We start from the raw sequence: 26,812 nt of genomic DNA, 5'->3' as shown, positions 1-26,812 counted from the left end.
GCATTGGCTTCAGCTGCAGCAGCTTTTGAGGTGAAAGCACTGTATAAGTGCACCTGTAACAGACCCCAGTCTCCGTGAAACACAAGCAAATAATAATATAATTGACAAAAATCGCTCAGAATTTGGAAGTGCTACTCCATGAGGGCCTGTTTTAGTGCCTAGACCGCAATATACTCTGCATTGTAGCAAATTTCCTACAGGCAGTGCTCTCTTGCCTGCTGAGCTAGACATCATCTCCCTGCTGAAAAGGGCTAAAGCAGCACTCCTCCTGGCAGTGGAATTAGCTAATGCCCAAGGCAGGGCTGGCACCCTCAGAGCTTTTGTCCAGTATTGAAATGCTGCTGTGTTTCTACCCATAGGAAAATTTGTCCTGTGCAGAAACTTTAACACATTTTGACTACAGAAGTCAGCATCTAAATCCAGAGCATATTCTGTAAAGGGAAATAAAGGGGAATTGACATGAAATGCCCAATTCTCACATTTGTTCCTAAGGCTAAACAATACATTTTGTTTTCAAAAATATCTACTCTCTCCTTACTTTAGAGTTATAGCACTTATCCAAAGTAATAAAAGAAAACACACCATGATAAAAAGTCTACAAACTGCTCCTACACACAGATCTTATTCCACTGCCCATTTTTCAGGTTTTATATTTTTCTAAGGTTATATAAACTAAATGCTCTGTTTTTAAACTGAATTATAAACCAGTCAAGCAATATTAGATCTATACACAGACAGATTTAATTCGTCGAGGGAAATTACCGCAGTACCTGGGCTGGTTTTACATAATGCACCTCTGATGGAACAGAAACTACTCCCTGCCCCTCCCAGCTATTGAAGCAGCTATAGAAGGACCCTGAAAAGGGTAGCCAGGATACCGATTGCCAAGTGAAATTCCTGCGCCTGCCGGTCGTGGAAGCCTGGAACAAAGAGGTGCATTTAAGGCCGCTTCCCAAACTTTGCCAGATTCAGGCTGAGACAGATTTCTGGCAGGAGCGGGGTGCGGAGCCAGGAGCCTGGCGCTGAGAATGACCTGGCCCCTGGTTCCCACGAGCTCCTCCCTTGGGACAGAGGCGAGGGATGGGAAAAGCCGGTCATTAATGGGGAATCGCAGCCCCCGAGCCCAGGGCGAACAACAAGCGGGCTCTTGGCGCTGAACAGCAAACTTCCCGGAAAATCCTACAGGATTTCAACAGCCACGCCACAAATCGGGCTCCACACAATGCGGTCAGCTCCTGCAGAATGACTTCCAAGGCTCCGCCGTTCAGCAAAGAAGGATGACCTTTCTCTAGGCATTTCTTGCCCTGGCCCGTGGGGCTCCAGCAGACGCGCAGCGCTGGTTTGCATTTTTTTAGGAAGATTTCAAAACCTTGTACAAAAGCTATCGCTGTTTTTACTCAGCCGTTTGCCAGGGAAATTGTGTTTCATTTTATGCAGTCAATACAGAAAAAGAAATATTGGAAAAGGAGTGTTGCCTGCTCTCAGAAAGGATAAGGTAGAGCTGACCCCTCAAGTGGGTGGCACACAGATTTGCTGAGTTACCTGCTGGATCTCTTGTGGGCCAAACCTGGTATTTTATTTTTACAGCTTCAGCTTACGAGTGTCAAACTTTCAACTTGAATTAAAAACCAGAAGACACACGCTTTCCATCTCTTCTTATCAAGTACCCTCAGTACCCTGTTTCAATGCACTTCCAGCTCTGAATCTGCACATCCTGCTCCCCATGGATGGCTTTCTGTGCACTGGTTACATTGAAAATCCATTTTTATTCTGATTTCTCAGCAATATTTGAATTCCTGAAATTCCTGAAATTTGAATTTCCCCAATTCCTGAAATTTCAGCCACAGATTGGTATAAAAATCATTGCAAGGCAAAAAGAAAACCCCAGACTGAAGAAAAGCAATGCTTGATGCACAGAAATCACATATCCTGTAGCAGATGGACACTGAGGCAGAGTACATTGTACACACCTTGTGTGGAGCTATTTCATATTTTCAGGCACTTTAAAAGAAAAAATAAAATAGGATGATGCACTCCTAAATGACACTGGATGTTCAAATATTAGTCATACTGGTACCCCAAAATTTGGAGCCAATGAAAGTTCCACTGCCATTAAAACACCAAACATTCTGATGGGAATTGTCCAATGATAAATGTTTAAAAGGAAAAAAGAATGGTATATTTTAATTTTTTATAAATTTATAATAAACTTAAAATGTAAAATATAATTATATTTATATGTATTTCTAATTTCTTAATAAAATTGCAAAATGTCAATGTTAAACCTCCGGACTTCAATGATTATAGTGTGTGCAGCTTCTGATAACATATTTTGCAGTGAGGATTTTTTCCTTTTGAACAAAAAAGAATCTGAATGGAGACAGAAAAAAAAAATGCTATATTATTCTGTAAACTTCTTGAAATAGAAATGTCTCGTCTGTAAACCTAACCAGAACTGACATGTAATACAACAGATTTGTACAGGATATCCCTACCTGGCAATTTGACTCCATTTACAGAGGAACAAAAATTAGAGTAAAATCTTCTAATCCATAGGACGACATGAGTACTATGTGACACAACAAAAAAATTTTACTAGGGGGTAAGTAATGATGCTGTGGCTTGTCTGTGACCATCCTGCACAGCTGAGCTGTGATCATCCTTGCTGCAGCAGCCACACCAAGCCTCCAGTCTCTGATTACTGCCACGATGTCACACACAGTCTCCTGTGTTATTCTGACATTTGTAGATACAGGCACGGTGTGAAGGCAGAGTTCCAGAGTTTAAGCAGTCCTGGTGAATCCTAGAGGCTTGGCAACCCCGTAAAACTATTGCAACCCTTCCACTCTGTAAATACTTTACAAAGTGCTTTCGAGGATGTTGTAGGAAATTAATAGGGATAAAAGGGCTGGGTTTTGTCACCCAGATTTTTGCAGGTTTTAGATGTGCAAAGATGCTAGTAAATGTGGTTGTCTTTTAAAACACAAAAAAAACAACCCAAAAAACCTGCAAATTGTTGACAGTAAAACACATTTACCCTCCAGTTTAGGATGTGTTCTCTTAGAATGCAGGTTATCACAGTCACAGTTTAGAGGACTAGTATTTCAAAAGGAGGTTAGATCACCTGAAAATGATGATATATATTAAAACACAGTATTTTTTACAATATAATAACATTTAATTTAGCTTAATTCTAGCATTTGGAGTGGAGGGATGAAGCTGAGAAAAACTTTAAGCATTTAATAATATAACTTTAAAAAAAACAGTTCTCATACTTCTGCATCACAATGTCATCCCTAGATGTTAAAATTTATTCTTGTGGTTTCATCTGCAGGATTTTCAAGCTGTGTAAGGTTTTCCATTTTTTACTGGCAAAATCTCATGAAACGAGAGGTCAGAAGTGACTTTACTGAATATAAATATTTGTGGGATTAATCTTCAGGAAGAAAATATTCACTTACACAAAAATGGAAGACAGACTTCATAGAAAAGATACAAGTTTTGCCAATGAAAAGTTTCCAACTGGCATGGCAGAAAACATGACAAGAGATAAGCTAAACTAGCTGGTTTGTGTATGTAGATAAACAAAAATTACACAAATTTATCTTGTAGGAATTGTGAGTCTCAGTTCTAGTGTAGCACAGGAAACATCCTGGTAATTGTCAACTTGAGAAGCTTCAGTATGTTGCGAATAAACACTCTGAGGTCACATTTATAGTTAATGTAAACTTGCACATGTGTAAAACCACAATACATGGAACTCTATGCATACATAAAACCTGAAATAAAATAAATCATGCCAATGTGCAAAGCCTGAAATCTGTTCCTTAAACTTCATGCCTGTTCCATAAAATACACATTACATCCAATTTTTAAAAAAAAATTTATTGTACTTTAGACCTTAAAAAGCAGCACAGAGAAAGCGTTGGCAAGTTTAGATCTCCTACAGCCTGATGGATCCATCCCAAAGCAGGTCTGAAGGACACCCTCATCATGACATTCCAAACCTGAGCTGGCTGCCATCAGCCCAGCTCTCAGCCCTTTGCATGTGCTTCATCCCAGACAGCCCCTAACCAAACTCTGTCATGCTCTCTTTCAATACTGAACTAATATGCTATTTTTAAAACAAAAAAATCCTTCATGCCTGCTATAAATTAAATTCTACAAAAAAACAAAAAAAAACAGTCTACAACACATCTCATCTCACAAGAATTAACTGTGAAAACTATTCTGCCATAATTTTGTAGTGAAATCCCAGTTCAAACCACATTAAACCCCTCTGTTCAGAAGTAGGGAGCTGTGAAAATACACAAAATCTCTATAGCCTCTCTATACACAAAACCTCTGCTTAGAGCTGCATATCCCTGTCAGGTGTTTGGAAAGCAGTGTCCTGGGAAGTAGCAGGAGCCAGTCTGCTAGCAGAATCGGGAAGTTAAGGAATATGCAGAACTTGTCAAATGTAGCACATGCATCCCTAGAAGCACACAGAAAATTTCTTATTTACTGCAATGACAGCCAATATTTCTGGGCTGTTATAGAGCTGTCTTCTTGGAGACCCACTGCCAATTCTTCACTGCCTTTTCCTGAAAATGTCTGCCTGTTAAAACCCAAAATGGAATGTCCAGACACAGCAGCCCAGCCGGCTGGTGATGGGAGCAGTCCACGTGCAGGTGTGTACCCCGGAGCTGAGGACCCTGCTCCAAACCCAGAGGATGTGATTTGGGAAACCTCCCCTACAGGAGAACCTTCCTCCCCCAAGGTAAACCCCCAAGCTGGCAGGTTTTTGGCTGCTCAAGCACTGGTATCTTTGCTGTCCAGACAAGAAGCAAATGTTGGGAGAGTCTGGCTTTGCCACAACACAGAGAGGGAAAAAGAGTCCTCCAGTTTTCAGCCCCTGAAAACTGCAGGCTTGGAAAGGTTTCCCGCAGAAGCCATACAACAAAATTAAAAACTGCAGCTCGCTATGCAGAAGGGACAGACAAGCTTGCCTCACCCTTTCTTTTGATATTATTATCCCACATCAAAGAAAATATTTTGGCATAACCAGTTTACATATTTACAGTTCTGAAATAAAACATCTGCTCAGCACACTATTCAAACCCTTTTGGGGACAAATTCTACTTTCACGGATACCCACACAACTGTGGAGAACTTGGTGATTAGAAATGTTAGAAAAATTTGACACACTTCCCAGGATTATTTTTCTGAGCTGGTTCTCTTCTGTTTTCTTACTCCCTCAGATGCTTTCCTCTCTAACCCCTCCCCCCTTATATATAACTGTGTCCCAATTTAAAAACCCATTTCCTGCATTTTTCAAGACAGTTTTTCCTTTTGCTAGAAGGTATCACCTGGCTTTGCTGAGAGATTTATTGGTGTGTATGAAAGCCTGGTCATTTGCCTTTCTTTCCAGGTTTGCCTGGGTTTTGGGTGCAGCATGCAGAAGTTTGTTGGATTTGCAGTAAGTGAATCTGCTGCACTCACAGCTCTGTGCCTGTGACTGTATAATGGCACTTTTCCTTACCTGGAATAACAACTCTACTAAATGTGTTTCATTTTTTATCAAACTTGGGCTTTTTTAATAAGAGATATAAAACATTAATATTCCTATTACATCCCACGAGGGAAAAGAAACACCATTTGCTATAATCAGGGGAAATGTTTTATTGCCTAAGACATGCATTTATCTCCCTCACAAACAGAAGTCATAAAAAGAACATACAACTGGTTAAATGTTACTTGATGTACCTTAGGTCCCAACTGGTTTGCTTTAGGTCCTGCAGTGTCTTGTGGAATTAAATCCAGGCATGAACACAGGTTAATGCTTTTTCTTTCCTTTTAGCAGAACTCTGTCAGTCTGGCCCACACCCCAAGAGCTTTCACTTCAGACTAACCTGCAAGCAGCACTGTGGGTCTCTCCTTTACTTCTCCTTCCCAATGCTCCACCAATTCACCACTGACTAATTAATTATAAACCTCTGTTCTTAAAGCTCTTATATAAATCTCTGTCCTTGTTGCCATCCTGCAGATCTATTCAGTGATCACACTCTTACTTAAATCATGTAAGAAAGAACTGGTCTGTCCCTTTTATCTGAAAGGCTGTTAAGGAGGCCCAAATTCTAAAGCTTTTTGTAATGAACTGTTCTTTCTTGAAGACAGTTTACCATCAAGCATCCTTCCAGGTCTCATGAAGGGCTACACTGCACAAACTGAGATGACAGTTGTCAGAAGGGAAAGCCAGTCCTTTCCTGAATAGAAAGAAGAATAGTTGTCTTTTTGCTTCTGTCCTTTCTCCATTGTACTTTCAAGGCACAACTGGAGCTCCTACTGCAACAGGTATTTTTCTTTGCTAAGATTCATTGTTGGACGCTCACTGGTATTCTGAGTTCCTAATTCTAAACCCACTTCTCTCTTTTATAAACCTGCACGTTATTTGTATCTAAAGGACATTCTTTGTAAAGGCAGCAGTTTTCAGAAACTTGATTCCACTTTCTTCCAGGGCCTTCTATCTTCCTTTCCTCCTCCTCTCTGCCACAATGGTCTCTTAAAGAAATCCCTTATATGTGCTGCTATTCAAAAATAAAATCAGGCTTTTGATCTTTTCTGTCCAGACTTCCTTCTCATTCTCCATTTTCCTGGATTCTGTCACATGTTGCACTGTTAGCTTAACAGCCACTGTTTAACAGCATATATTGAAAGTACCAGAACAAATAAATGCACCCAGCACTCTTTCATTTTTATATTTGATATAGAATCATAAGGAACCGGGCAAAGAGAATAATTTCAATCATTTTTCAAGTCTAACTTTCTTGGAATTCCATACTGAAAAATATGGACTGCAACCTGAATGGCAAAATTTGCTAAAAAGCTCTGAATCTAAAATAAAAAAAGGCTCTTCTACAGCAGCCATTTTGTATCAGTCAGAAACTGTAGGGGTCCCAGTCTCAGATTTTAATTTTGTACCCGGTGCCACAGACTGGTTTTTAGAGATTTAATCTCAGGCATTGAGATTCTCCCTTTGAAGGTAAGGGTTCATGTCCTCCTTAGCTAAAATCAGGCTGTCCTGAGTTTTCCATGCTCAAATCTATGATTCAAGCTTTATTAAGCTCACCTGATATCCAGGCTTGAACAACATAAACCTTAGCTCATCAAGGGTTGTTCCAGCCACTGTGATAGATGGAAACACAAAATAATTTTCATCTTTGTCACACAACTCAAGGAAGCAAGTTTGCATGAAAATATTGTTTGGAATATATGTAACAAATCAATGTTTTCTTAGCTGACCAGAAAAAGAGATATGTATATCGCTATTTTTTAAAATACACCCAAGGATAGGGTGCTTTTATTTTTGGGGTTGCGAGAATTTTTTTAAAGGAGAATTTTGCTGAAATTTTTGGGTGTCTCGGCTTCTGCTCAGATGCAGCTAATTGTTCTGGTTTTCCAACTGCAAATCCATTCCTTGGATTTATGAGTTCTCTAATGCACTTTCATCATTACTATATCCTTAGGCCTGTGACATTTTGGATGAGTGGGAATGCCAATTCCACAAAAATTCAGACAAAAAATAACAGTTGACATTTTCAGTCATATGTGATCAGGCTTAACTATGACTTAAGGTTGAAATTCAGCAAATCATCACACTTCATTACTTTCTCTATTTTTTGATGTGAGGCTATTTATGGTGTGGTGGTATTCATTTTTTGGATATTTTTATTTTTTTTTTAAATTATAGAGCTGCATTTGAAGCTTAACTGAAAAATATCAAGATGAATCTTTGGGAAGATGGATCTAAGGGGATCCAACATCAGCTCCATCATAGCTACAAAAAGCTTGTGCACAGTTTTTGGATCACATTTCTACTTCCCCCGTTCCTGAGAGAAATCACGATGGAGACCATGATGTGGTAAAGAGGCTAGCCAGTATAAAGAGACAGTTTGGAAAAAAATAAATAGTTTTATTTTTATTTTCCTTTTTAAGTATTACTCATTTCTCTCTGACTGTGCAAGACACTGGCCTGCAGAGAGTTGCTGAGCAATGTCCTCTAAAAAGCACTTCTTGCCAGCCACCATTTAGATTTGCAAAACCTAATCTCTATTCATCTGTTTCCTTTTCACCAAGGTTTCTGTTATGGGGCAATACTGACAACATTTGAGTCAGCTGCTAGAGTTCTGACACTTCATCACCATTTAACACAACATTTGAACAACACTAAAATGTATTTGCACAAGCATACCAAGAGTTTAAGGCAAGTGGAGAAGTTACCAAGTTATTTCCTACCTCTGCCTTTGAAAATTCTGTTTCTGGGAAGGACACTGAGGAAAAAAAAATAGCTGCAGCTTCTATCCCCTGCCCTCCCAATTAGGAGTATGACCAAGATTCCACATCTCTACAGCCTGCTGTCTGTGCTTCCTGTGCCCTGGATCCATTAGTTGTTTGCTGGGAGAAGTGAAATTAGAAATGTTTTATTATGATTTCCAAATTACCGTGTAACAAATGCTCCACTAATCTTTACGGCACCAAAAAGAAAAAAAAGGAGTCTGTTTTTCCCAACAAGCAATGGGCAGCTGCTAATGCAGCTCCATTAGAGCTCTTTCCCGAGTGTGAGAGGCACTTTTTAACTAGCTCCTCAGGGCATTGTTAGATATCATTGCTTACAGCCACTGCGAGCCTCTGTGCCACAGCAGCACTTCCCAATTCCTCCTGATCACTCAAACACAAGAGGTGACTTCAAGCACAAGGAAAAATCTCAACCAGCCAAGACAGCAGCTGTAAGAATGGCTCTCCATGTACAACAGGAGCCCTGAGTGAGATCACAACCTTCTGGAGAAAGACAGCGCTCGGGGTGTTGGGTGGAAATAGAGAACAACTTCTGTGGGTGTCTTTTCATAGGTTAGTAAATTGCAGGTGTCTGGGAAGTCATTTCAAAGTGGGAAAATAATAGCTTCTTATTTTATGTTTCAAGCATACAGTAGTTTACTAAATGAGTAAACTTGAAGCAAATCTCAAAGTCACCTTCTCTATAGGAGTTGATCCATTTAATCTAAACAGGAAAAATTAGGAATTAGGCAACGGAATGCATGTTTTTGAAGAAGAGATTACTAAAAATACTTGATTATGTATTTATTTAAGAAGATAACTGTCATGAATTTTACAGCTCTTACAAGTCAGAATTTGCAGAGATCAGATTGAGAAGGTATTAATTTACCTTCTACAGTCAAAGGCACACAAACAGTTCTTGTTGAATAAATCCTTGATAGCTATCAAAAACTGCATCCAAAGTTCAGATACTTATTTGCAACAAATCATCTCGACACTGTCAGATCCTGTTGCCCAGCTGTACTGAGAGATTGTTAATGAAGCAAACATGAAATCTCAGCCAGTGTCAGACTGTCTTCAGGACAGATGGGAGACATACAGCTTTCCAGGCCCAGGTAAAAAATGAAATTAATTAACCAAAACCACCCCAAAGCCACATGACTACCAGGGCATCATTTCAGAAATGCACTGAAGGGGTAAGTTGCCCTATTCCTCTTGAAGAGCACCTGGAGTTTCCCATCCTGTCCCCTCCTGCTGGGGAGGGTACCAGCCAGGAAACTCTGGGCAGCTCTCAGCAAGTGCTATTTGATTCCCAGGTCTGAGGGCCACTTTCTACCACAGTGACAGGAGGGGTTAACACTGTTGATCCTGGTCCTGTCCGCCGAGTTTTTGGGTTTTGCGTTTGTTGCTTTAACTCCCCAAAGTCACCAGAAGTGATCTAAGGCAAAATTACAAAGACAAATATGAGCTCTTCCCCAACACTCATAAGAATACAGGACAGGAAAAGATATTGCAGATATCAAGTAAAGCTAGAGGAGCATGTGGTAGCAGAAAGTAAAATATCAGGCACTTTTGGAGAACAAGACTGATATGGTTACAATGTGATTGACTTCTCTACAATGGAGATAGATGACCATTTACTTTCTTCATTTATCTGCTCACATCTGCACCTTACATTTCAAGAAGCTGAAACTCTTGCATCATTCCATTTATCTAAGGGACTAAAGGCAGCACACAATCCACATGGAAAAAAAAACCAAACATGGCCCTGGGATATATGTTGAGCAGTTTTTCAGTAAATCTTATTTATTTCCTCCGAGTCCTCAATATCTAAAGCTTTTATGTATTCATTATCAGCAACATGTCGAGTAATGTGATAACTTGACAAGGTTCTATTGAAGCAGCTTAGTGGGACATACAGTACTTATGCTGCCTGATAAGAAAACATTCAGAAAGGTCATATCCTCTGTTGTATTCCCTATCTCTCTGGGCAGGAGCAGTTTGGGTTTTTCTGAAAACTAAAGTTTGAAAAGATTCCTGGTTAAAGTGAGTGAAAAGCGGCCTGGCTGCATTAGCGCAACGGCAATCAGCCGCTATTAATATTCATGTTACTTTCCAAAACTGGATATTAAAATAAAAACCCTTGCCAAAAAGTTAACTGTGTTATCTGGGTGTGATTATGACACCAGTAGCTGGTCAGCTCAGCACAGCTGCTAGACCTGGAGGAGCAGCACAGATCCCACCCCCCCTTGCTCCCCCACACCCACTGCTGAGCAGCGTGGGAAGCCAAATCAGATTTAGAACACGACAGAGCAGAACATGCACTGTGGTTGTGCCTGACTTGTACAAGGAGTAACTCTTATTTGGAAAGTCTGGTGATGCTGGAGACCTTCAGAGCTTGTTCTGTGCCACTGATGGGCAGAACAAGGGCAGGAATGAGGCAAAGGGTGTGCTCAGGTTTCCCCAGGATCCAGAACACATCCACTGCCCGAACAGAGAGGGCTTGGGGCCACCTTAGGGCACAACAGAGCAGCTGTGCTCAAGCCCTTGATGTGCCTCACAACTGGAGTTTCACAAGAAGATATTGTGGAGCTGTGTTTGCCTCTCCTGAGCTGCAGTTGCTGTGACTTCAAGGCAAGCTTGGCCAAACAAAGAAATTCCTGCTATTCAGGTAAAAGAACACAAAATGAAAGCCTAGCCACCTCTGTTGTACCACCACCAGTTACAAATAATCCATTTCAGAGCCATTACTCCACTTTGGGCACACACTGTCTATGTGATGCACTGCCTGATATGATTTGGGATATGGGGACACATTCAGTTCCGTGTGTAACAGCACATATGTGTTCTGTCACAAAATCTTTATACATAGGCCCACTATAAATATTAAAAGTGATTTTGAAAGGCATTTTCTATAAGCAGTAATTTACAGTAGTTAAAAGTCTTCTTTATTTTCCAGCATGTCTTACTATTTATTTCACTGAACATATTCAGGTCATTTTTGTCATTACTTTCCTCTGTCACTTATTTCACCTGGTACATGCAGTCCAGTTTCAAGCAGTGCTTACATACAGAAAAATACAAACATTATTGGACTTCATTAGATACAAAGCTTAATAAAAACATTGTCTGGTTGTAAACCTGGATCACAGCTGGGTGTCACAAGCAAAATAGTGAAATGACTAATGAGGTGGAAGAGAAAAAAACCCAACACTATTAGACAAATTAAAGAATCATCATTTACATAAATACCTGCTCATACTTAAATCCTGTGAAAGATAATAATTCTAAATCCTGGTAAATACTGCAGCTCAGTTTGTCAAGGGTCAAAAGCACTTGTTTTTTTCCCTTCACTCAGAATGCTGCTGGGATCAGAATCAGCAGATTAAAGAGTTGCTGTCAGCTCTTCTGCCTGAGGGAGGGTTTTCCTTGTGATGAGATGAGGGGCTGCACTTGAAAACATGAGGCAAGTGGAGAGATGAACACCTGTAACAGACATTTCTCTAATTCTGACTGAAAATCAGCCTGACCCTCAGTTCTTGGTGCACTTCTTTTCCGTCTCACTTGACGACACAAGCCTAATTATTCTTCCCATTGACAACTCTTACGAGTAAAACTAAAGTTTAATTCCGGGATGCAATCAGCACATAGCAGCAGATCCAAGATGGAAAGTGAAACACTGCCCTTAACTGTTACATCAAGGCCTTTATGGCCACAACTACGAGCCAGTTAATCAGAGGCATCATCTGGGGTAACACAGCAGCTTCTGCTTGCAATCAGAGCAGCTCTCAGGCCAAGGTGCAGCTCCCCATGAGCTGTGGCTGAAGACAGAGTGTCTCTGTGCACAGCAGGGGTGGGGGAGCAGGGAGCAGAATTGCCCCATATTTTATTGGCAAATCATGATTTTTTCACATCAGAGGACAAATTTTAGCTCAAGGTGAAGCTGATATCATGCTACTTTTGAAGATGAAATTAATCTGATTTTGACTTTGTGCCTGGGACAGCATCTCACCAGGATGCCTGGGACTGTAAGAATATGTAGATTCTCACTGGGCATAAATTTTGTGACTGGGCTCACCACTGATCTTCAGACCTGAACTCTCTGGCTTTTCAATCACTTCATCTGTGGTCCTGCTGTGATAGTTATCTACTGCCATTTTTATTTTTTTTTTAAGAGATTAGTAACAATTAAAAGCCTCATAACAAGGGTCTTACAAGAATAGACACAGTTCTTATTCAATTAATAATCTCTGTGTGTTCCAATGTCTACACTGGGGGGAAAAAAAAAGGCAAACCTTTACATTGATAACATAATTTTTTCATTTGCTGAATCTTTCCATGTAATACAAGAGAGATCTTTTTCCTAAAAATATAAGGAGGGGTCAGAGACCAATGTCCAAATTTATAGTGGCAAAATGTTAATCTGGGATCAAAACTGTTAATAAACCATATCAAAGAAAGTTTTGATCACATAGGTACTTCTAATTAAATTAAATTTTCACAGGGAGTGTCTGACCTGTTTGTTCAAACTTAAGACCAGTGACTGAAATCTCACTGTAGGGATTCAAGGGTTGGAAAGATTTTGGGATTCCCCTCTGGCCACCTATGATTCTTATCAGATTCTCTACCTCATGCAGAAACATCAGAGGGAGATCTCCAGGTACTGGTACTGAGCACTACCCAGTTTGGATATGCTTTGAGACACCACAGCAGGGCACTGAAAGCCAGACTGGAAAGGAGATCCTGTGAAGGGGAAGGTAAATGACTGTAACCTCAAGTCTGCTGCACATAGTAATTTCTTGAGGCAGAAATATGTACTTGGCTCAATTTCCCAAAAGGTTGTCAGAAAACCCAGTATTTGCTTATCCTATAAGTTTGCCCTCACCCCATGCCTCATAATGTTTTAAATATGCAGCAGGCTTCAGCTATGTAGAAGAATCCTTTTGAATTTGTACAGCTCAGAAAAAAAGATAGTCATGTTAATAGATTCAATTTCACTTCAAGAAATTTACAGTGTAAATACCTGCAAAATCCTCAAGATTTTTATTGTTTTAAACAACTGAATCTAAATTAGAGAGTCTCAAATTTACAAGAGTCCTTAAGCAGAGTCCCCAGCAGGTATAAACCAGGCTTGCTTCACCAATCTCAGCAAATGCACTGAAATTTGGCTTTAGGGACAGAAACCCTAAAGCACAGTGAGCCATCATCTTAGGAGTTACAGCTCCTTCTCTGGAGAGTGACTGTCATAATATGTTTGTACAGCAGCCAGCATGCCCAGGCTGTGACCTCAGCTAGGATCCCTACCCCATTAGAAATAAAAATTATCTTAGGAGACTCTGGAAATAACATTATTCTACTTCAGGTTAGGCATAATTTAACCTCCCAGAAATGAGTTCAGATATGCAATTCTTGAACAGAGGAGCAGGGAGAAGCCAGGCATGCACTGTAAAACCTGCTGTAGGTGAAACCTGTCTCCTGAGTTGCAGCAGGAGAATCAGAAGAGAGAGGAGAGTGCCTACACACAGAAATTCGAGTTGTGAAGCAAACCTCTCTCAGCCATTCTCGGTGATAAGCCCAGACAGATGGGGTGCAAGCAGGGGGCCTTTAATGTGCATTCCTGTGCGTCTCTGAGGTTTTGTAGGGGGTACCTCAAGGAATACAAAACATGAAGTTTTCTGAGCATGTGAATTAAGAACCTCAGGGAGCAGAAGAAATATTGATTAGACACAGTACTCTGCTCAGTACAGAAAAGTGCAGGAGATAATCACCAAGGGTGATTTCAAACCTTTCTAACCTGAAACGCCAGGGTAGGACTTTCAGCACCTATTGGCAAAGCTTGCCAGGCTCAGACAATTGTCTCTCTCATTTGTTTCAAAATAGTTTTACAATATATGTGACAAGAGTAGAAAGGGTCAAACACCTTCATCTTGACCAAGTGTAAGGCAGGTCCTGGAAGATACTTTTTGATAGAATCAGGTTGATTCTCAGTTTAGAAAAGCAGAAGACCTACAAGATTTTTTTGTTTGTTTTGAAATGAGCAAGAGATGTCCAGCTTCTAGCAACGAGGAAAGCTTTCCTTTATTATTTTTTTTTCTAAAGCAAGAATTAAATTACAAACAAAAAATCTTGAATTACGAACAAAAAATCTTAAATAGAATTTTAAAGAATTACCCCAGCTCAACCTTATCTAATATTATTAATTGTTTTATTCTTTCCCTCCAGAAACTCTGATGAGAAGATTTCTGATGACTAACCTCAAATCTGACAGATTTTTAATATCATGTGACTGTCAGGCCAATGTATTCCATTGTAGGTTTCTTGGAAAAGAGGAATGAGAGTGTGATGGAAACCTGAAGAAAGAGAGTAGAGGTTAACGACAGGCGGAACAGAGGAAATAAAGCAAATACTCAATTTTTATCTTTAAACTTTTTTTTTTCAACAGTATCAAACCAATATTTTTTAGTTTTTTAATTTTTGTGTTATTCAGAAATAAGTAGACACAAAAACTGGTTGGGAATATATAGATGTTCCCAATAAAAATTGGTTCATATATATAGAAAACTGAATTTAAAAATGGTTCATAAGAAGTCATGAGCATGTGAAAACAGAAGCTTGGCAGGGTAGTCCAGAAAGCCTCAACAACTGTGATCATTTACCAGAAAAGCTGAAATAACAGACTTAGTTCCATGCAGTCCATATAAACCCCACAAAAATCTGGATCTCTTTGAAAGAATAATCATCATAAACATGAAAATTTAACAAAAGTGTTCATCCTTATCTGGGTGGTTACTGTAGAAGTCAGTTAAAACTAAGGTTTCTACATTAATTTTAAGACCTTCAGGGAAAGAAAACATGAGGACAAGCCACCAACACAGCCACATGGCTCTCTGAGACCCACACCAGGAGGAAATCAAAGTCTATTTTCAAGCAGAATCCTACAGGGATTTCTAACAATTACTAAACAATCACTGAGTGGCCAGCCTACTCTTAAAATTTGAATTAGATATGCCAAAAACTGAGAGAGGATTCCAGGTGCCCCTATCTCCTCACTTATGAATCAATAGAGTTTTCATTAATCCAACCCTGTGCCATGGCAAGGATCTGAGCATTCGACATTATTACTGTACTGTAGTTCATTTAATGCTGTGCTGGCTTCTCTTGCATTTTCCTCATATAAAAGTTAAGTATCCACTACAAAAATGAATCATCTAAACTCCAGGTAAAAGCTATCACAGTATGAAAGTAGAGATCATGCTGTGAAAATGATATCAAATGTTATATAAAAAGAGCTATCCTATTGAAAGTGTTTGTGGTTTGTAGTTTACCTCCTGTTAGCAGCTCTCTCTATATTGATTTCAAAAACCTGTTCAGAAAGCTAAATTCAGAATTTTTATAGAAGTATTTGAAGAGTGCAGCCTGTTAGCATCTTTTCACAAGTGAAGAAGCAATATGTATTAAGCATTTGTACACCCAAATTAAATTATAAGAACATTAGGGTTGCACAGCAAAGCAGCCAGAAGTTTCAGGTGCCATAATTAAGATACTCTGCACAACTTTAATTCATCCCCCACCCTGCACATGTCCATGATGGCACTGTCTGACTGCACAGCTCTTCCTCAGATGATCTCAAGCCACCCATACCAAACCCTCACTCTGAATTTGTCCTCATGGGTAAAAGACTCCCATCTTCAGTCAGAGACCAGGGGAAAAGAGAGAAATAAGGCAAGGAGCTAAAGCAATGAATGGTCACAGGGCTGACTCTCTGCAGTTCTGCCCTAGCAGATTACAGCTGCTCTCCAGCCCTGAAGGCAAGCTCACCTTCTCACAGCATCCATTATTTGTGGTATCTTCACTCTGTGTGTGTCCTGAGAAAGACAGGAGACTCCTTGCCCATCAGCTGCATTCTGGAGCCAGGAGCAGCCTGCTTTGAACACGTGGCATGACCTACACCGTGGAGAGCCAGGAAAACATCAGCCCCTGCCACATCACACTCAGCCACCCTGCATCCCCTCTCTGCACACGTGGGAGCAGAGAGCCTCACCACACATCCTGGAGAGAGCCTGTTTCAAAAACAAACATTATTGTTTTCTAAACAGACAGCAATGAAAAACCCACGAGGAAATCAGTGATTCTGTGTTGGTCTTGAGCAGTCTGCAGTAAGGCAGGCCTGGGACTACCAGTGCAACAGAGAGAATAAAACAACTTAAAGCTGCACTCATTCAGCAATCACCTTCTATTTAGTGCACAGAACAATGCAGGGGTCCATGGGAAAAGCAGTGTGTGACCATGTAATTAGAGACAGTATCAAAATGTATACACACAAGGGGGCCCAATTAAGGCTTCATGGACAGCATTCTTCTTTTTCCTTTTCCTTTTCCTTTTTTTTTTTTTTTTATTTTTTATAGTGCTTGGTTTTATTGCAACATTCATGGTTTTGTACCCTTTTATCTATAATTTCATAGGTTGCTTTAAAAAATATATATATATACAGAAAGGGAGAGAAAAGAAAGCCTGAAAAAAAAATCTATTGTATGGAATGGCAGTGATACTGAAATACAGGGCTGGCACTTCATGGTCCTCAGCAGAGGCTTTGGCCACGTGAGTGGAAGGAGCAATGGCAGAGTCTGCACGTGGAGCAGGCTGAAGGGAGGCTGGGCTGGGATGCACACAGCTTTCCCAGGAAATTCTGCAGCACAGGAATGCAGGGCACCGTGTATCTTGGCTCTGACCCTCAGGTCTATCTTTGGTGGCCTTCAGCTGCTTTCCACTGCAAACACTTTTCTCCCATGCTCTTCCCCCCACTCCCAGTAAGGACAAGGGCCTTGCGTGAATATTTTTGCAAATGTAGCCCCTAAATTCCTCCAGTCTAAGTTTCCCATTCTAACTTTCTGTTTAGTGCTCAGATTCACCCTAGGAGTACATAATCCTCTTCTTATGCCTATTTATTAGTCCCAGCCTCTCTCCTATGCATTGCCCTCGGGTTTCCAATTCTACCTCTTTTCTTTCTACCTCCTATCCCAACCTATATCCACATCCTCCAATTTTTCTGCCATCTCTTATGTCAGTGGCACCATGCCTACCTGAGTCCTTTCTTGCTTCCTTTAAGGTCCCATCCCAGCCAAGTCCCTCGACAGCTCCTCAGCTCAGGAGGTTTTCCTCCACCTCAGTCTGAGCAGCTGTAAAAGGGAACCTCAAAAGCCCAGGAGCATCTCCTCACTTTCAGCCTTAATGGTCTGCACTGTACTTGGAACCAGGAGTGGAATTCCTCACCTCAGGATTCCCAGCACCAAGTCCTGCACTGCTCTGGGCCAGCAGATGCTTGAACTTCCACTGCTTCATGCCAAAATAGCCTAAAATTTAATGAAAAGTGATCCCTGACAAGATTTTGCTCAACACTTGCAATATCATGCTTGACATGTGCTGTACAGACAGTAATTTCAGGGAATTCACATACCAAATCTCTACTGAACCAGTGAAAAAACAGATTTTTCAGTGTTTTCCCTAATGGATTTTCACTGGAATGGCAAATGATAAAAATCCAGCAAAACTTTTAGATTGAGGCTGAAGAATAGTGTGATGGAGATGATCAAAAATATATAAGAACACGCAAAATTTACTCTGCCTTCTTTTCTGAAAAGAATAGGACTTTCTTTTCATTTCAAACAGACAGAAGTGGGCTGAGGCAGGCATCCAAAATAGAAAATTCCAGCACAGACAGTGCTGAAATAAGTAACTCTAAGTAATGTTTTAAAATAGGTCACTTGTGACATTAACTGTTATGCTATTAGCTTCTTTTATGGTACATAGAAAGGGGGAGAGAAGAGCTTGTACGTGCATTTATAGACTTACAGAAGAAAAACATGAAGTACCCAAGCAAGACTTTGTATTTGACATGGTTTAGTCCTGATCTGAGATCCATGTGGTTCATCACATCAATCCAATAGGCTGGCCAGTGCTCAGTATACCAACTGAAAGGAAGCTGAAGTACCACCTTTGGCTTTCATTGTGAGAAACATTATTTGACTTCTAAGTAGTGAAGAGCACTGGATGTGGATACTTGACATAAATATGACTGTTTAGTTAGGGAACTGAAAAAACAGGTTTCTTCTCTAGATACAATGTCATCTTTACCAGATAAGGAAGGAAAAAACTTGCAGCTAAACACTGGAAATTTTGTATATACCAAATGCGTGCCCCAGGAACAGGCACCTCCTTGTTCCCAAGGTCTACCTACAAGAGCTGGATGTGCCTTTTCCCAGTGTATCAGTTCTTTCTGCTTCTCCCCTAGCCAGCAGGGTCCCATGGTGTCCTGGGGTGATGGCTATCCAGGGAAGCTCTCTCCAGTGAGCCCTCTGCTCCTTTGAGATGCTGTGATCTGGACAGCAGCTCCATGGTTACACAATTGGACCTGGGAATCCTCTCTCCTTCTTAGCTCACTGCTTCAGCAGGCCACAAGAGAGACAAGTGCTTAATTACAAAGGAGAAAGTTATTAATTTTCACTGCAGTAACTTACAGAGCTGACATAATGCCCAAATATTGCACATATTACATAGCCAATATTCTGAACATTATCTGGATTAGACAAAGTCAAGTGCAGAAATGTCTGGAGCACTGGCAGGGTATACACACAAATGCCAAATGCATGCCTATAACTCTTACTCCATTCTCCAAAATAACCACTTTCAAAGGACAGCTATTAGGAGTTTTCCCTGCTTGGAGAAGACATTGCACCCTTGAAAGGCCAGTGTTTATTCATGATCACAGCTCTGCACTGACAATCACTTCTCTGCTCCTTCTGCACCAAAATATCTCTGCTGCTTCAACTATTTTTGCTTTCAGCTTTTGAGTAGTACTTCAAGCTTTTATATAAAGGACAGTTGCCGTCTCACCTTCCTGAAGCCAGATTTCTCTGCTCCTCTGAAGAATTTGTCCCCAAAGTACTCTTCAAGCATGCCTAATATCTCCTGAAAATCACATCCCCTAGTAAACAGAGTACACAGGGAGATTAATCTATCCCCAAAAGGCAGAAATCAAATGAAACAGCAGAAAGCCTGCACAGGAGGCCTGACTGAATCCAAGCAGAAAGAGTGTCATCCATGAAGGTGGAAGGCTGCGTGCTGAGCTGCTGTGATTCACTGCTCCGTATGACCCAGGAATTTCCAAAGGAAATCACAACTACACAAGAACTCGATAGAGAAACATTCACAGACATAAGGTTTACTACGAGGATAACTCAGCTGAGAATCAGCAGGGGTTCTTTCCCACTCTGCAATTAGTGCACTTGTTAGTCTCTAACATCCTCGCAGCAATCCATGGCCTGTGTGCCTGAAGGATCCACAGGATGGAGGGAAGGAGGATGAGCACCACAGCACCAGGTAAAAGGTGCTGAGGGAAATCCTGTGTTATCCCACTAAGTGGAGCTACTAAGTAAGAAAGGTAAAGGAAACTTTTGGTTTGATTCTTAAAGCACCTTTGATGCTATCAGAAGTGCTGTTTAAATTCCCACTCAAAAAGGAAAACGGGAAGTGTCAAATAGTTCTGGCTGTCCATTTCTATACTGGAATACTCTCAGCATCTTGATCTACTTAATAAATGCTTGAATTTTTCTCTTTCAAGGAGCAATTTTATTGCATTTGTTTCTCAATCCTATGACCAGTAATTGAGTTTGTTGTGCCCCACAAAGTGCCCCTATAAGTGCATGGCCAGGACTATCCTTGTCAGGAGACCTTGACTACAGCTGAACCCCTGGTGGAGAAGTCTCTGGAAAGAAGTTGGCAATGTTGACTGGAATGTCAGGAGATGAAGTGTTAACCCAAACTTAGCCATTGATGTGCTGAAAATGTCACAATGCTTTCTGGTCAGAAGTAGGAACTGCTACATCCAGGGGATAGACTGAGTTTTTCCCTGGCTGTCACTGTGAAATAATTGAATGGAGCTTCCAAGGAATCCCTTTTGTTCATCTAATCTATTTTGTTTCAAGCTAATAAAAGGAGAGCCAGTATCAATATATTACTACAGTGGTAGCACACAGACTTCTCTCTGTCACTCCAATGCCAAAAGCGCTGTCATTGAGCCCAGAGTCAAGGATGGAGCTCTACCACAACTAAACCTCAGTCCTGGAAATGCCAGGGTAAAACAACCTAAGTCCAGGTGCTGTCACAACTTCTTTAGCAGCAGCAGCATGGAGATTCCTTCACCTTGCTCTCCACACAGCCAGGGACTGCAATTACTGTGCACATGATGCATTCAACAGGGATTTGCTGTGTCCTCTACGTAAGGTTGCATTTTAGAGCGATCTTGAAAACTCCACTTTTGCAGAAAATATTATCCATCCAGTGCCATTTCTCAGACTCAGCATGCCTCACTAATCTGTGATCTAATGTAGTGGTTCCACACTACCATAAGATGTTTGATGCTTTTGTCTGAACATCAGAGAACGGGGAAACTCAGAGCTGTTGCCTCCATCCCCACAGCCATCACTGACATCATGAAAGTCACCACTCTCTCACCACAATCACAAGGTCTGGGTGTAGAGCATTCTTAATGTTGCCCTCAGCACCAGAGCAGACCCCATCTCCTGTACAGAACAGAGTAAAGACCTCACAGAAAGCCACAGGCCTCTTTTATTTACAGAAAAGTGGGTTTTAAAGGAATTGCATTTATCTAATGCAGGCGATGCAGAACCTGGGGGGAGGCTGGAATTCATGCACGGTGAGGACACTTAGAAACACCTCATTCAGGTGCATTGGAAGGAAGGAGCAGTGAGCAGAGTCACACATGGGCCTAGTCCAAAGCACAGTGAAATCAGGACGTGCTCAAAATTCATTAATTTAATGAATTAAACATAATTTTTTTTTGTTAAGACAACATCAAGGTCGTTACCTCTTCTCAGGAATGAGCTAAAAGTTAACTCCTCCTACCACAGTCAGTAGAAAGATGAACCTGACTCAGCATTAAGGATCAAGTTAAGGCAGACTGTTCCATCAGAAACTCAGACGGAATCTTTGGAGATTTCCATATGCACTGGCCCATGACAAGGCACTCAAGTCAGTTAGCCAAAGAGCATCTGCAGTGCATGTCAAAGGGCAGAAATGCAAAATACATGACCTCTTCTTTATTCCCATTTAAGGTGGGAACATGAAGGGAGTTCATGAAATACTTTGCTGAACATATTCCCAGGTTTTGGAGTTGGATTTGACTGTACAAAGATGTTTTCCTGCAATTATGCAGGGCTCCAATAACACCATAATATTTATAAAAGCCCCTAAGTGGAACTGCTAGACAGTTCATTGAAACTATTGTTTCTTCAAAGCTATTGCAGCACAAACTTCCACTGATTAATTGCACAGATCAAGACTTTTGACTTTTAAGATCTTTCCCAAACATTGCCCTGCAGTACTGCCATTAGTTCCATGAGACGTTAGCAATTTGGTTCCTGAAAGATGGTGTAGTTAAAAGCTTCTTTCATCAACATTGGTTAAAATTAAGCCATGTGGTTTCCAAGCATTAAAAAAAAAAAAAAAAAGAAATAAATTATATTTCTCAATAGAGCTTTGTAATCTTTTCAAATACTAGAAGGTCACTTATGTTTTCAAGGCCGTTTAGCAAGGTCAGGTTGTAATGAGCTGCAACTACTTTATTTGTGATTTGTGGCTCTGAGGGATTAATTGTCCCCACTCTGTCTCATCCACAATCTAAGGCCGAATTGTCAAAATGATCCATGGCTTTCGTCCCCAGGCCCATGGTTTCATTATTAAGGTGCGTTCTAATCGATAGTAGCATTTTTAACACTTTGCCCCTTACGTTTTATCAATCCTTATTATCTAATGACCAATACAGAACTGGCACAAGGTTTTTCAGAAAAACACTGACAGATTACAACAGGCAGTCACATGCATTTGTAATTAGACTTCATTACCATTATAAGTGCTGAATGGGAGCAGAATAGAAAGGCAGGAGAATGCACCCTGTTCACAGAGTTTGTCCCATTCCTTAGAGCCCCTACAGGAGTCTGTCTTAATTTATTAATAAATAAAAAACAACCTCAACAACAAAGAACAAAAATTTTGGATCTTTTTCAGGTTAATGTGTTCAATTTATTCCACCCCACTGGCCTAAGAGGCATCAGAAGCTTGGAGAACTAGCCAGACATCTAGAAAACTATGAAGTTTTGTTTTGACAGACAAAATACCCACTGCAAAACAAAGCAAGTCTGTTACATTTCACATTCTTAAATTTGATTATTTGAATTACTTTGACTCTTTGTCACAGTTTAATCTGTTCTCACACTGATGAAGCAAATAAGAATGTTAATTTTCTTCTCCTCTGCTGGAAGCCAGAACTATGACAGATAATACTGCAAGTCCTTATCTAAAATCACAACTGGTTTAGAAAGAAAACTGAGGGGACAGATTCTCAGATGGGGTAAGCTGGCCTAGTTCCACTGAAGTCAATGGAAATACACTCATTTACGTGTGCTGAACATCTGGCCCAATAGCGATCATTAACAGAATATTGCCCAAGAGCAACATTTTCCAAGCTACAGAAAAGCTGAAATAGTTATTTTAAATTCCATAGCGTTCATTCTCCCTCCTTTTCTATAAGAGAGTCCTGAGCTGTCTAATGAAATGGCATGCTCTGGCCTCCTGGCTTTCTTGTTCAGGGAATGTGGCCTCCTTCCCAACCTGACCTTGTCGGAGCAAGCAGCTTCCATCTCGGGACAGATGTAAAACTGCAGGCTACACACAAACACATACAAGAGTTCCATTAGGAACAAAATGGAACACTTAGTATTTCACTGACAAACACAGAGCATGCAGTGATTTAGAACTTCAGCTGAATATGGTATCACTTAAGAAAAAAAAAATTCAAAAATTAATTTTCCAAACAAAGTCTGAGTGACATACTAGTTTGTCAATTTTGAAAATATAAAATTATTGCTGACTTCAGTAAGCCTAGAATATTATTTCTGAAGTCCTTAAGTTTGGTATTTTTGTGAAAGTCTGGTCTGTTTGCTTTCTGATCCTTATGCTTTCTAATACTTATGATAGTTTTGGAGCCTGTTATTCTATTTTCTTTCCCCAAAGAACTTTTTGAGGTGGTTGGAAAGAAAAACTCCTAAGCAAGCTGTCCACACACAGAGAAAATAGATGAATGGCTGTCATGACTCCTCAGAGCCACAAATTAGAGATATTCTTAATCACTTATGTAACCTAAGCAAGTTTTTCTGCTTTGCAGAAAAGGCCATAGAACCATCTCAGTGCTAAGGTTATCTACACCCCACCAGCTCAGCTGGCTGCTGAGGTGCCAGGGCCTCTCCAATGACACTGAAAGTTTTACAACTCACACTGTGCTTATGGATGAGGGAATTGATCCTTCCTTATTACAAACAGCAGAGGTGGTCAAGAGCTCTCCCCAGCACTAGATTATATTTGTCAGTTAGACAGCAGTTAGAGGTCATTAAATACTAAAACTTCTATTTCGAAAGGGTTTACTGCTCTTCCCAGCCAACACCTTGCTTCTGTTCTGTATTGATACTGCTTGCCCATTTCCATTTCTCTAATTACATTCCTACTATATCCCAGCTACTGAGCATTTAAGATCATGACAGTTTACTGCTAAATTTTGCAGTCCCTGCAGCAGCAAACTTTCACAGAAAGTACACGATGACATTCAAGAAAAATGTTTCATCAAATCGACTTTGCATCCAAAATTTTTCCCATAAAATGAAAGACAAATCCAGTGAGATGGGGATGATGATATAAAGAAAGCAAGATCAAGGCAAGTCATGTTTCAAGTAAAACATGCTTGGTAAGTTTATAATACTGGAAACCCTTCACTCTACATTCCCTTTATAAGGCTCACAAGGGACTGTTGTCCAGAAAACATCAATCCATTACAGCTGGCAACATAAGTTTTGGAGACCACTTTGGCTGAGGATAACCAAGTGTACTGACAAAAACCTCTGTCTTTCACAGAGGTTGTTTGCTAAGCATGGAGAGAATGAGGTTTCTCAGTACCCATGCACTAAGGTGATATTTATTAGTTTTTATACATTCACCTCAGCCTCCCAGGTTTGGACCCACGTGGATGTGTCAGGCCTTGCATTTCCAAGACTTCCATGACTACTATCAAAGCAGGGCGAGTGGGAACAAATATTCTTTTCTCCTGAAGTAAAACACTTATCAAATATACTCCCAGAGAAAATGATGAGACTTAGGAAGAAGCCTGCCATCATTTGAATACTGCCTTCACTAGAACAACCAACACAGACCCAACATGTCCCTCCATTTCACTTCTTGTCTCATTTCTTTAAGAAAATCTCCATTGTGTTTGCTCGAGTCACTGTTTGTTACAGCAATATTTGAACTCCACAAGGAAAGGGTAATTAGACCAGCAGCCACCCCATATCCAGTTTTTCCAGGCTAACCTTGTCAGATCTGAGCATTCCATATCTACACCCAAAATACTTTTACTTAAGCATGTCCTTTGCTATAACTGATAGAGATAAATCCCCTTGAGCAAGGAAAGAATTTCATGGGAAATTTATGGGAAAAAAAAAAATTACATCCAGTCACTGAAGCAACACAGAATTTTTTCCAATCCTTCTATCACCAGAACATTGGGATAACACCCAAAAAAAAGGTGTAACTTTCTGGTAAATCCAGCAGTGATGAGTATTTTCTCAAAATGATGAATATGCTAAGTTTGGAGGGTCCATAGCAAAGAAATACCTGCCTAGTGATACAGATTTTGAATGGGCTAATCATGTAATCAGTCCTCCAAGGGCAAAAATTATCATGCCCTTCCACTAACTGAACTTCTAAAAGAGTTACTCAAACCATCCTTTTGACAACCTGAGAAATTTCACTGGATGTCAGGCCCTGAAACATGTCTTAAACTCCATGCAAACAGTTACTATTTTCAAAGTATAACAGAACTGCAATTATTCTGAAATTGAACTCAGGAAGATATTCTGTAAAACTCAAAATACAGACTATTTTCAGATCATGGCAGTCCTGGGAAAAGGCCTGCCACTGTGATGAAAATCAGTGTAGCTAAGAGGCTCCACTGTATGTTTCCATATAAATATTTTTCAAGTAAATAAGTTACACTCCAAGTGAATTGGATTCAAATAGATCAATAAAATTACTTTCCAGCCATCCCAGTATAGGAAAGACAATCCCTGATTTTTAGTGAAGGCAAAATTCTTTTCTCTACTTCTGAAAGAATTATCCCACTCCCTCAATTTCACTGGCATTCAAAGCAGTGTTCCTATTTCAACAGCTTTACCTGCCTCCAGATTGCAAATGGTAGCAACCACAGAAGCACAGGGAAATTTGCCCTTTCCCAGCTTTAGTGTACTCAGGTCCAGACAGTTTTCTTCATCTTTCTCTGATGAAGGATTTCCCCCATTAATTAGGAAGGCCTTGCATGATAAGGAGCAGATTTACTTCAGCTCATTTGCCACGTGGTCAAAAGGTGCCTTATAACAGCAGTGTTATCACATACCTGTATTAAAGTCAAGCTTTTATCCATTCTCTTTTACACAGAAGAGAATGAATTCTATTCTAGTTCTCTTTGTGGCTCCACTCATTTTCACTGAAGAGAGATTACAAGTCTGAGGAACAGTCTTCAAAGATTTTTGAATGAGTAATTGAAAAGAGCTAAATGAAAAGTAAATGTAGGTGAAGCAGCCCCTAAGTTGTAGACACAAGATTGATTAGCAACATGCACACAACTGCCAGCACGTGCTCAGAACTACCTCACTTCTCAGTTGTGTGAAGAGAAATACAGAGTATTATGCAACATGCTTGGCTAAATTTAAATTTACAAAGGTTCACTGATATCTGTTTAGAGATCTTAGCACTACTAATGAAGGCAGAGCACAATTTCAGTTCAAAGAATGAAGCCTGCCTTCTATGCACTTTCCTCTTGTTTTCCTGGTAAATTAGAAGCAGCTAAACTCATATGGAGCATTTGATGTGGTCGGTTACATTCGGAAATATTTAAATAAGAAAGAACTTTGTTTGCAGACATATGAGCAAGAGAAGATGTAAGAAGTTGTAAAAGTTTAAGCTTCCTTCCTCTATTCCTTGGAATTTTTTTTTAGTCACTTGGTACATTCAAGATCTGGAACAATCTATGTCCTACTTTTAGCATTTGTCAGGACATGAAAAAACCCCAACAAAAAACAAATAACAGCAGGTTACAAGTGTGTTGTACTATTGAGCCACTTTACCCCATCTATGACTGTCAGAAAATTCAGAACACTCTGTAACTGAAAACATCAGCTCAGGTATAAATTCACTGAACCACTATGACCTCAAGCACAAAGTTCTAATTATTATATGTTTGGCAGGTTCTCTGAACAACAGAAAATAAAAGTCATAAATACTATTGGGACTTTTTCCATCCTCCCACTACTGGGGATTTCTGGAAGAAGCAAAAAAAAGCCCTTGTGCTCCTGTTAAGTTCAAACTGCTTTGTATTTACAGG

The 26,812-nt window shown here is 40.2% G+C and overlaps 1 protein-coding gene and 1 long non-coding RNA gene across 4 annotated transcripts in view; one reads left to right on the top strand and one right to left on the bottom strand.

The window, feature by feature from the left end:
- Window positions 1–26,812, bottom strand: part of LOC111930550 (uncharacterized) — a 211,447-nt gene that overhangs the window by 148,347 nt on the left and 36,288 nt on the right. The gene's annotated exons all lie outside the window — the stretch shown is intronic.
- LOC147652396 (uncharacterized) lies at window positions 12,086–15,866 on the top strand. The gene is made up of 3 exons (XR_015287720.1): window positions 12,086–12,250; window positions 12,951–13,070; window positions 14,536–15,866. It is a non-coding gene; the product is annotated as an uncharacterized LOC147652396 (long non-coding RNA).

Source organism: Cyanistes caeruleus, chromosome 6 (genome assembly GCF_971803275.1).
Source record: "Cyanistes caeruleus chromosome 6, bCyaCae1.hap1.1, whole genome shotgun sequence".
Classification (NCBI taxonomy): domain Eukaryota; kingdom Metazoa; phylum Chordata; class Aves; order Passeriformes; family Paridae; genus Cyanistes; species Cyanistes caeruleus.
The sequence above is the reverse complement of the archived record's forward strand: the minus strand, read 5'-3'. Positions and strand labels throughout refer to the sequence as shown.